A 13,319-nucleotide genomic window follows, 5' to 3' on the forward strand; every position below is an offset into this window, starting at 1 on the left:
TTATAAATGTTTTAAGTTCATTTATATAATTTTCTATGTCAATCACCCCTGCATAGATGGATTCAGAAAATGTAATCATTGTGACATAATGGTAAAGTATGAAAAACCTTCTATTTCTGTCATCTGTGATATGGAGGGATCGTGTCTGTTTCCTGTCCTTGGACGCCATTGGAACTAGTAACAGAAGACATAGCGCTATGGATGATCCGACCCCCTGAAGTGTGCACTATTACTCCTAGAGAAACTGTGATGCTGCTAATATATAGGATGCTCTTACATTAATAATGGACCTCCATATAATCATAGCATCAACTTCATCACACACCTACCTGGAAACTAGACTCCCTTCTGACTAATTGATTTAGGAAATAATCCCATGGAATCTCTCCTAGAACCCTCAGAAAAATGCACTGTCTTTGTCCCCTTTTACATGAGAGGACATTGGAGCAGAGAGATTAAGTTTTCCACTCAGGGTGCAATTTTTCACACATGTCGTAGGCCAGGTTGGGACCCAGGTATTCTAATACTCTTAGCCTCGCTGAGCTTTAGGAAATTAGACACTGGGGTTCTCTAGTGGGTCTTTGCGGCGGATAAAAGCACAGTTCTTAAGGGAAGGGTACATTTGCTTTTTCTTCTTCACTGAAATGAGAGGTCATTTTATTGCCACAGATATAGAAAATATGTCATCCGTTTTCTTCTTTGGTCCGATCTCAGCTGCAGGGAGCCACGTTACCCAGTGTGAAAAATATTCCAAGCATCTCAGCTGATAAATTCTAATGGAGACCTGATGGTTTTTGTATGTGCATGACTTTGTTCAGATTCGCTTAGTGCACCAAGCATGAACTGCTTAAATCTTTTACATACAGCCATTCTAGTGTCTATTAATTAGAACCGTCTTTTAATTGCCCTGGTGCTTCAGAATTAAGTCAATATAGTTACAGGGATAGAATCCCCTAGGGGGGAAATTCTTATGAGAAGCTAGTGGTATTAAAAACAACAGAAGCAGCAGACAATAAAATTCCCAATAACATCTCCAATCCCTCCCCCAATCTTTATAAATCATTTAAAGAGAAAACCTCATTCTCATGCTGTTGATTATAATATGCGTGTTGCTTAGTTTCCATGGCCTTCCTCAGTTGTAATGTTGTAGGTTTCTTTCTGTGTCTTCAGCTCCTCCATTTTAAAAACAATGCATTTTTTTTTTCTTTTCCCAACAGCCCTTAGGGGAGATAGCCAGGACACTGCTTTTGTTTTCGGATTTACTCCTCAGTTTAAACTGGAAAAGATCACATACCAATCTTTGCCAACAACTCATTGAATGGGTCTATTTACTTTTATTTATACACTGAAATGAGAGGCTATGTTATTGCCACAAATATAGAAAACATGTCAACTGTTTCCTTCTTTGGTCCAATTCTTGTTGCTGCAGGATACTTCATCCAAGTATTTGAGGTTTAGGGCATTTTAGCTTTAGTGTCTAAGAAATGTCATCTATCAAAAGGTTGAGTAAATTCGGAGAAAAAGGAAGGGAAGAAATTATTCAAAGGCAGGCTCTGAAGAAAAAAACTTGATTGAACACTTGATATGATATTGAAATCAGTCTCTTAGCAGAAATAGGTTCATGACCTTCTTCCTAATTTTCAAAATCTCTCTGCTGGTGGAGAATGATGCAACCTAAACACGGATGAGTGCTAAGCCAGGGCCTTGATATTTTCACCTTTTTCAGAAGACCTCTCTCCTTAACACTGTCCAGGCTTTCTTCTCTGCTAAGCCCAGCTCTTCGCTTTCCTTGCTCCAGCCAACCCCAGACCCCTGACTGTCCCTTGGTCTCTCAGGAAATGTCCAGAATTTGCTATTATTTATCATCAAAAGCTATTTTGGTTACCGCCTCGAAGTTCCTATGATTATTCATTATATATAACTATGTGTAAACGTAATGATGCTTTGATAACATGGCCTTCAAAAATAATCTTACAAAACCTGGCCACCGGCCACAGCCTATATTACAAGTCACATTACCGCCTACTCTCTGGAGTTTTAGTCAGACTTTTATAAAAAGTTCACACAGCCTAGATTTGTGAGTCGCTGCACATAATAAATAGCATTCCCACGGGGACCAGAAGTCTTGGAATGAGTGCCAGGTGTATCAGCTATGATGCCTCTGCCTGCTGATGACAAATGTTCTGTGGAATCCATGCGATTCGGAGGCCTCCCTCTCTAAAATGAGAGACTGAAATAAATTGATGGTTTTCTAACATTTATTTTAAATCAGAGTCACCTCTTTTATTTCAAAAGAAAACAAGTTGCATTGTATTACTGCCTCTAATAACATTTTGTTTCATGCTTCAGGGCGCAGCTCACTGAAGTGGCAAAAAGAAAACAGTAAAGATACAAAAGCAGACAGAAATGTTGGGTCATGTGTTCTATCTTATCTTCCAAAGGAAAAGAAAATGCATGCAGGAAAGCAGCAAACGTATACTACACTATTCTATACTGTACTGTACAATATTCTACTATACTATACTATATGCCCACTCCTCCCCCCAAACAGGGTTTCCCTGTAGCTTTGGAATCTGTCCTGGAACTCACTCTGTAAATCAGACTGGCCTCAAACTCATAGAGATCTGCCTGCCTCTGCCTCCCAAGTGCTGGGATTAAAGGTTTGAGCCACCACCACCCAGCTGTATACTATACTCTTAACCTTGGAGTCTTAGACAATACAATGTTTAAGAAATATTTCCATTTTCTAAAGATTTTTCTATATTATTGAAATACATTTTAGTATGTAAATAGACTACTCAGCTGACACAGAAATACATGTAAATTGAGTCAATGCCCAAGAACCAATTGAAAATTCTCCTGCAGAGAGAGGCAAGGTCACCCACTGACAGCACTTAGTCCAGGAGTGGGCAGGATGGTATTGAAGGGCCTATGGCTCTCCAACACTGTAACAGCCAACTCAACACAATGTCTATTGAGTTGCTACATTTCATGCTTTTATTGTAAATTTTATGTGTAACAAAACGTACTATTTGACACCCTCCTTTTGGCCTTCTCTGTTTTCCTTCCTTCCTTTTACCTTTCTTTCCTTCTTTCTTTCCTTCCTTCCTTCCTTCCTTCCTTCCTTCCTTCCTTCCTTCCTTCCTTCTCATATGTGCTATGCAATCATACTACCAGTGACATTTATACTCATCTCTCCTTTGTTAAATTTTAATTTATTGTTAGCTAATCCGCAAGATATTGGGTTTATCTTGCTGTTTCTTGTTTTAACTTTGTTGATTCTTACCTCACTTGTATCTTTTCATTGACATCTTAGGTTGGTTCTTAAGGATGAGTTTATTTTCAATAACTCTTGTAGTTACAATTGTTTTATATATATATATATATATATATATATATATATATATTAAATTCAAGCTACTAAGAAACTTGTCATATGGCAACTTCTATGTATCTAAAGAGCACCTTTCTTAATCCCCAGTTTTTCACAATGTTTCAGGGATGGTATAAAATTTCCCTAAAAATTAGGAAAGAATAACTGCTGGTATATGTCCCCAAGGTGCTAAAAATAGTGGAAGAGCATATTGTTTGAGGAATGATGCTTTTTTAATGAACAATACATAAAGAAGATAGTTTGAATTTCCCAAGTGAAACCCCTGACAACTTGTGAAGGCCGTGAAGGCACCAAAATATCTCTTTGGTGACTTTGCTACTACGGCCCCTATACTGACGTCACAGAAAACCCTCTGTGCATTCATTGATATGTGTTAATAAAATAATATTTATGATTAAGCTTTTTTCCTCTCTTTTTAAGTATCAAGCTGTGTTCTGGAGGAACAAAAAATAAAAGAAGTTGATATCTACAATGTAACTATTAAGCAAGAATTCGCTCCACTGTTATTTGGGTGTAATGGGTACCGGGCATCACAAAGCACTTGTAATTGGGTCTATACTTGTTCACTTCAAGGGTTCCGTGTTATTTCTACTTGAACCCATTTTTTGATGCCGTTCGGCTCAGCAGTGCTAGCTAACTCTTGTTATGCAGTTGAAAAACTGTGGCCATTAAAAATAGGATACGGCGCGATTTTGTTGTGCAGCACGGCATGGAAAATCAGTTGCTGTTCATAACAGCTCGGCGGTTGGTTGATTTAAATCAGGGGGGTGACTTGGGATTGACAAGCAGACAGTTTGTGAAAAGGGATATTGTATCTTTAAGGCTTTCTGACTGATTGTGTTTAACTGCGCCACCCAGCAGGCAGTAATTAGGCTGTAGCCTCACCGAGAGCCTGAAAGCTCCAGAGCTGGTTCTCAGGTCTCCAGATTTTTTTTTTAAAAGAACACAAATATTTTGGAATTTGAATGCATGATAATTTTTTTTTTTTTACTTGGATGAGTGTGTGAGAGTGAGCAAATTATAAATCACTCCCAGAGCTTCCTTTGTTAACCATCTCTGGGGCTATGTTGGACCCATTGGTTATGGGGAGGAAGAGATGGCTCATTGAAGCAGTAAAAAGCCAGACAAGCGCATGCTCCTGCAGGAAATGGTCAAGGTTTGTGCCTTGGCTTTTGGGAAGCAGTGACTTCTGGGCAGCTGACTTTGTTAATGAGACTAGAGTTGAAGCATGTTACTAAGATTCATAGAGACAATGCCCAATGGCATGATAAACTTTTCCTTACTAAGACATTATGAAAAAAAGCGAGTACTTTAGAATTAAATCCAAGAAACCATAAATTTAAAGAATATATTCCATGCATTACTCAGATTCCCTGACTCTCAAGATACTTACTTGGTGCGTTCATAAGTGGTGAACACTGTAAAATTTTTGTTGTTCCATAAGATTAAGTTAGGAACTCTCTGTATCCATTTCATGGAGGAGCAGTAGACAGAGTTCACCTTGATGGTGTAAGAACTGGATGTGTGGGTTTACTGTAGTGACCATCTTTATAACCAAATGACAACAGTGAGGGCGCACGCATTGTGTGTATGACCATGTACTGAGGTTTTTCTAGACAAAATAGTGCTGAAAATGTAAACATTGTCTACACATTTTTCTTCTGTTTGTCATTTTTGTTGGTGCATTATCTCATATAGGTTTGGACATGATTGATCCTCGAAATTCTATGTTCTTTTCTCTTATCAAGTGAGCTCATTTTTAAACTGTTATTGCTTTCTTTTTCTACTTGTCCAAACCCTTCTAACAATATTCTCCTTCTAACAATCATGGTGTATATGGGTTATAGAATTTTTTTATTTGAAATGAATGAATTAACATATATATATAAACATGTTGATATGTTATTTGTCATTTTGTCCTCTCTATAACACCATGAAGGGTAATAAATATCTTTTTAGGGACTCATAAACTGATTGCTTAATAGACTTAATATTAGGAATTGGGTTTCTTAGTTCTCAGCTCTTCTCATAGGTTACTGATCAAATACTCAACTCCAGAGTCAGCTGTCTCCTGATTTAAGTGTAAGTGGAATATTTTCATAAGATTTTATCATATTGAAGCAAGGAAAAGGCCAAGCAAAAGCTACCCAAAAGAAGGAGTGGCTTTTGACAGTTGTTGCTAAGAGCTCAAATCTAATACTTGTGTTTGAAAACACCCAGGAACACTTTTTATCTTGTTTTTGATTTTTGGAACTGCCTTGAAGATTAAATTACTCAATGGGGCAAATTATACTTGTGCATTTATTTCTCACCATGTTTTGTCTGAAGGTAAGTAAGGAGAAAGAGGTGATCTAAGTAAAATATAAATGTGTATCAAGATACATTTGTTGCCAAACATGTTAGAAATTTGTCTACTTATTACTTTGAATAAAAGAAGTATTTCCTTTTGGTATTTCAAAAATGCAAATGTGTGCATACTTTTACATATGCCTGAATTTGGAGGTCAGTATTACCACAAGTGCCCGGGATTCATTAATTTTGTAGTATTGATAGATAGTCCTTGGAATTTGGATGTACAGAAGATCAAAGCTTAAAGTGTATTTTTTTTCCCCAAAGTGACAATGAGCCTAATTCCCTGTCAGTTAATGCCAGGTGTTTCTCTCCCTAGCATTAAGTTCTTCAAAACAGTGGCTGCATAGGACACCATTCACAGAGGCTTAACGCTGGGGAGAAAATGATTACATTAAATCGAATGGTATGAATAATTCATGACATCACATTTTGTAATCCTGGTGTTAAGCATAAAACCGGTGGTTTATTTTTCAGCAAAATGGTTTTGTATCATTTAAGATCGTGCACAATGCAAAACAATAACTGCATGCATAGTGCAAGAAGGATGGTGGTGAACGCAGGCCTTAAGAGTGCTTGCAGCATCATTTGGGGTGTGATCATAATAAACACATTTTGAGCCAATGCCCATGGGTACCCAACCTTTACTGGAATCTTCTGAGTCCAACAGAATGGCTGTTTTTTAATTTGTTTTTGAATATTGCACCTGACCTTTACCATGATTCTGAAAGTCAGTCCTTGTATTTTGCTAAACCTACAAACCCTTTTGTCCCTTTCCTTTCAGTCTATGTGGAGAGCAATCTGCTGATGGTAAGCAATTTTTATAAATAATGCTTAATTTTTTTATATGGAATTAGAACTACTGGAAAAATCCATAGACTCTAAACTGTAGCCTTCTATAAAGAACTTAAATCTTCTGGGAGAAAATGTCAGTTATTTAGCAATTCAGCCAAGTTCTGCTCAAGAAGGCCATTTATATTTCTAAGACCAAATAAATGGCTCTGGGTCTTAGATGAACTTTCTCCCTAAATTCTATCTTTCCCTTGGAATTACTGAAGAAGACTGAGGATGCTCTCAGCTCTCACGAGGCAGCTTTCAGGTCATGTGCTTTGCAGCAACACTCTAATGTGAGTCTGTTTATGCTGATGCATTTCAGGCTGAAACCTTTGTGTACCTGAGCCATCTGCAGCAGCCTCTTCCAGCACCTTCCTGTGGTCAGCTCCAAGGCACTCCAGAGAAGCCAGAGTGGACTCCTGCTGATTCACCCACGTATTTGTCTTGATTGAAAGGTTGGCCTGTGCTAGTGGATTTCAAAGGCTTGCACACTCACACACACACACACACACACACACACACACACACACACAAATCTCTCCATCAAAAGTCTCAGGAGTTTTTGTTAAGCATTTGTATTGCTTGTGACTGATTAAATATAGCATCCATCTTTTACAACATGAACATATTTGCTGATATTTTTGATATGATACTATTATTATTTATTTAAAATAATGTGTTCATAATTAACAACTTGTGAGTATCCTTAAAATTATAATCTAAACAGAGATAAATTTTCATGAATATAGAAAACAGGTCTTTTAAAATATAACTTTACAATAATAATTGGAATCATATTAAAATGCCTTTCTATTCAGTGTTATTTATTTACTGAGTTACCAAGAATATGTTCTTGTTTTACGTTTTTTAGGAAGACTTGAAGAATGAGTGCGATATGAAAGTTTTTTGTAGAAACATTCACGAAGTTTACATATAGAAGTAAGTTGTGCTTGCTTGTAACGAGAATGTTTAAGGGAGAGAACCCCACTTAGTTATTGAATTTGAATATAATAATGTTGAAAGTGTGGCAGAGGGTAGTTTCAGATCTGTCCACTTCATCAAAGAGATATATAATTACCTCAAATTAACCAAGAACACAAGTTACAATATGTAAAGGAAATACGTTTTCTGTGTCATACCACTTCTATGTCAATGACACAGAGCCATATCATTTAATATCGTGGCATCATTGGAGAATGATAGAGGCTGATTCCTCTTTCTTCCTCATCCACTTATCAGGTTTCTAGTTCATGAGTGACTGCTTCTAGTTTTGACTACAAGATTCTTCATTTGACCAGTGGAGTTCTCCCTCTGCGGACCTCTTATAGTACAGCAAAGGTGCTTTATAAGCATCTGGCTGAAGGAAGAGTTTTAGCTGCTTAGAGACTCCTCTTTCCCCATCATTTAATGAATCACATAAGATTAACTTCAAATTAAATTTTGTAAGACCGCAAGTAAACCACACTCATTAGCAATTTTGTGTGTGGCTTCAAACACTCTTTGAAGTCTGCTAGATCAGTGACACGGACTGGCCTGGGCACCTTGTCTCCACATGCTTACATGCTTTACCTTGAAAGTAACAGTTTGCTGAGCTAGCTCTTTCCCTGCCTCCACAGAACATATGTCAACCCAGCAACAGAGAATTAGCTGTAGAGAAAAGAAAGATAGTTCAGAGGAAGCCTGTTCAATAATTAATCTACCAAGTAAGTGTCTGAATATTTGATAAATATTTAGTCAATTATGTGTACCATGAAACATTGGTTGCATACTAAAGAGTTTGCAAAGGTAAAAACTGCCAGTCACACACAACAAAGATAAGGCTATTTCAAATCAGATGTCAGATATGAGTAAAAATTTCCCCATCACATAAATCCTTAACCACTCACAGGGGGCTGCTCTGTATCTGTATTGTGTATGTGTGGTTGGTGTCTCACTTTAATTAATAACTGTTGCCTGCCCCATTGTGTAAGGTAAAATATTCTGATGCATTCACAAAATGGGTACTTAAACATTTGCCCTATGCACTCCTGAAATTCAAAGTATAGCAGTAAGAAAAGTGTGATGAGTGATCCCCTGTGATATCCTGAATAGGTGCAGTGTTGGCTGCAGAGTCTAGAGATCAAGCCTTAGAACTTAATTTAATCCACAACTGTCAGTTCCCTGAGGTACTTTGTGCACTGTACAGAAAGAAAGAAAAAAAACAAAGAAAGAAAGGAAGAAAGAGAAAGGAAGAAAGGAAGGAAGAGAGGGAGGGAGGAAGGAAGGAAGAAAGAAAGGAAGGAAAGAACAAACAAGAAAGGAAAGCTAACTTGTAAATCTTTTTACTGCAGAAAATATAAAACTGAATTATTGAGTAGCAAAATTGAACATATAACTAGGAGTCTGACTTTAAGAAAGATTGTATTTCATAGCTAGAATTAAAAGTTTTCTTTCTCCCCATGTAGCTAAGCACTCCTGGGGGTGTCTGACAAGCATACTTCCTGAAATCACTTTCTTCTTCTTCTTCTTCTTCTTCTTCTTCTTCTTCTTCATTATTTGTTTGTTTGTTTGTTAAAAATCCCTCTGGGGAGCCCTTGACCTGCTCGTGGCATCTCACAGGAGGCATCTCAGTTTTCGGTTGTTGGCTTTCTTAGAGGTAGGTGTACATCCCTGCAGAGGTGGGAGTGATGCTCTCCTTGGCACCTCCTGCTGGCCAGAGTAGCACTAATGATTGTGCCAGAGAGGCCTCATCTTCTCTCTTCCAGCCCATGTGAACTGTTGTCATGGCAACCACTGTAACTAAAGGATAGAGCCCAGGGTCTGCAGCTTATGGAAGAAATAGCAGAACCCAGTGAAGCTTAGAATGTCTCTAGGAGCCACCAACACAAACGACTGATTTTTAGGGAACATTACTTTGCTCCCAGAAACCAGGTCTCTTCCTTAATTATTGTTTCTTTGCCCATCACACTGACTTTGTTCCTCTGCCTCCTACTAAGGTTTCATATCCATGACAAGTTAGGTGAAAATAGACTAAATCAAGGCAAACAGAGACACAGTAAGAAATGTGTTTTACAATATTAAAAGCAGTTTATGGCTCAGGGCTTGCTATTTTTAAAATGACAAGATTTCCCAACTTGATGAGCAGATAAAATCTGATCCTGATAAATCTCCCAGATGGCTTCTTTCTAGAAATTGGCAAGCTAATTCTAAAACTCATAGAATTTCAAGAGGCCAAATATAGTCAGTCTTGAAAAGGAAGAATGAATTTGGAGAAGTCACATGTCCCTCATCACAAAACTGTCCCTTGATGGCCTCATAGCTAGGAGTCAGTGCTTCTAAACTTAACTACAAAGAAGTGGTAATCAAGATAGGATGATAACAACATAAAGACATTTATAACATTATATAAATATATATCATATTATTTAAGTTTATATATATATATATATATATATATATATATATATATATATAATGATGAAAAGAAATTAAGAATATAAAGAGAACCTGTATGTCTCTATTTAGCTTATTTTCAACAAAGAGGTCAAGGCTATCCAGTGGGCAAATTAGTCTTTCTTAAGAAGGACTAGACAAAATGAAGGTGGACTTTACATCACACCATATATGAAAATCAAATATATTCAAGAATTCTATATAAAATGTAAGTGTGGGTAAAATATTTAGAATAATATAGGAATACATTTTCATGACTCAAGAATTGGTAATGTATTATCAGAATTAGCCTTTGAAGTATGCTCAACTAAAGAAAAAAAAGAATGAACCACATATGAATTACAAGTGTTTGTGGTGCAAAGGATATGATATGTTAAATAAACTTAAAAGATAATTCAAAAAGTGGGAGAAAATATTTGTAATTCATTTTCCTGAACAAAGATTTGTCTTGTGAATATAAAAAGGATTGACACAATTAAGGATGAAAGATAGCTTTTAAAAAGCTTTCTTGTTTTATTTATTCTTTCTGTTTTTCACATCATGCATCCAAGTTCCACCTGACTCCCATCCCCTCTCATCTGTTCTCTGCGGCCTGCAATCTCCCTCCACCTCAGTCCCCCCAAAAATAAAATTTAAGATAAAAAAGAAAAAAAAATGAAGAAAGGGAAATCTCGTTGTAGAAGCTGCCCTGTGACACAGTGAGTCACGCAGTCAACCCCTTTATTGACATATTTACATGCAAGGACATCACATTCATCACAAGGAATCATCAGTTTGTTTCGAGGTCTCTGGTCTCTGCTACACTATCGACACTGGGTCCTCACTGGGACTCTTCCTGGATATCCCATTGCTGCTCTGTGTCATGGAGATCCTGGAGCTCTGGATTTGCAGGACCTTTCTCCTGCCCATGCTCCAGCAGATCACAGATGGGGTAGGCCAACACTTAACCCTGGTTCAGGACCTGGTTAGGTGCTCAGCCCACCAGCTCTCCCCTGTCTTCACCACCAGGATGATTTAGGATGAAAGACATCTTAATTAGTAATGGAAACAAGTTGTAAGTAAAACTACATCAAATAATATATAAAGTGGCCAACATGCACATAAAAGGGTGATAATGTATTCAGGGAAATGTAAACCTAAGCTATACTGAGATATTATGTCTTATCCTGTAGAATGGCTAGAATACAAAAATGAAATAAATGTCAGCAAGGATGTGAAAACATCAGAACCCTTAATTATTGCTGATGTGGATGTGCACTGCTGTCATAACTTTGCAAATTCTGTTTTAATTCCTTCAATAATTAGCATTGGACCAGCATATGACCCACATACTCCACTACAGGTAACCCCTAAGAAAAATAGAAATATTTGTAATTCAAAGGAGATGATTAATAAAGTGAAAAGACAACTGAAGGATAGGAGAAGACATTTACAATCCACTTGTTACATAATAGGCTTGTATTAATATATAAAGAAAATCTACAAACCATAGAAATATATGTCATAATGGACAAAGGATGGTATCTCACTGTATAAAATTTCTGCTGCTAATTTTTCAGTTGTAAGCAGATGGGAACAGACAAAATCAGTATCGTCTACTGAACAAATAAATGTGGTGTATGATTCAGCTATTAAAATAAATGAATTGATCTTGGAAACTCAATGCTAAGGGAAAGAACAAAGAAAGAATGTTATATGAACAAAGAACAAAGAATACTATATGAATCCAGTTAGCTGAAATCTTCCGACTCTGCCAATCTATAAATATAAAGGATAGACTCATGGGTTTGGGGCCGATGGTGATTAGACATAGCTAGGTGATAGCTGCAGGGTGCAAGTTGAAGATGGGATTATGGAAATGTTCTGAAATTGGCTGTGGTAATGTTTGCACAAGTCTGTGACTATGCTAAAAATCATTGAAATGTACACTTGAAATGTGTGAATTATATGATATTTAAGTTATATCTCAATAAAGCTGTTAAAAAATGAAATGACTTTTACAATATTAGAAGCAGTTTACATGGGAAAGGGGCCAACTCCCATCCAAACTGTGTCCTCCTATTTGCATGACCCTTTGACAGCCTGGCCCTTCCTCGGCTCAGCAACTGCCTCTCTCACCATCCATCCCAGGGCCTGAGATCCTTTCGCTCTCTGTAGAGGCACGGTGTTATCACTCACAGTTGACCTCTTCTTGAAAACATCCTTAGTTCAAAACTCTGTGCTTTCCAAGAAAACATTCAGCTTGTTGATTTAAACTGATCTAAACAGATACAAAAAGACGAGCAATCCTTATGGTTTGCTTGCCCTCCAAACGAAGTGCATTTTGAACATAGATTTTAGAGGTTGTAAGACTTAGAATCAGAATGTTTCTTAGCTAAACATACACTACAATACACACACCCATTCTGCCTGGCCTCAACCAACAAGAGAAGCTAAAATCACAATTCCTAAGTCTCTTTTGCTGCTAGGTCTATTCACCTAACAGTTTACTTGAGGTATAAGCAGAAGTACACTGGCAACTTGGGAGTGGACTTCTTTCTTGTCAAAGCTGACCCAGAAACTTTTTCTGTGTTTTTCTTAATTAAAATTTCATATATGTGGCAGTATAAGTGTGCATATGCACATGTGTGTGTATGTGTGTATGTTGATCATCCATGTCTGCTTATACAGAAGCTAGAGGTTGGCACTAAATGCCCTTCTCTGTAGGTCCTCATCTTACTTTAGAGACAGGTTGTCTCAATGAACCTGTAGCTCACTGATTTTGCTACAGTGGCTCACTATCAAGCCTAGGGGTCTCTTTTGACTCCTCCTTCACAACATTAAGCCTTTTGTATGTGCTGGGGAGAAAACTCAGGTTTTTTTTGCTGCAAAGAGGTCACTTAACCCACAATCACAACTGCCCACCCTTCAAGTTCATGTAGTTTTTTTCTTGCCTTGGATATTTATGTCCGTGATGGCACATGGGACAGCCATATTGTTATACTGTCAGTAGACATTTAGAGATATTGATGCTAACATTGCTGAGTTACAGAATCCATGACAATACCTTACATCTTGAATTCAGAATTCTCAGTAGGAAGAAAATGATTTTTTTCTTCATATGTTCATCTGATTCTTAAGTGACCAGTGATGATAATCCCTTCTGGAACCTCGTTAAGTCCACATCATCCATCTATTCCAGAAGAGTTATGGAAATTCTAGGCTTTGTGTGAGAAGGAGAATCAGAATAGAGTAGTAGGAAAAGGTTTGGAAAGAATGGAGTCTTGCTTCACTGTAGACACCACAGAATATATGCTATATACAATTCATA

Source organism: Myodes glareolus, chromosome 16 (genome assembly GCF_982192425.1).
Source record: "Myodes glareolus chromosome 16, mMyoGla1.1, whole genome shotgun sequence".
NCBI classification, from domain to species: domain Eukaryota; kingdom Metazoa; phylum Chordata; class Mammalia; order Rodentia; family Cricetidae; genus Myodes; species Myodes glareolus.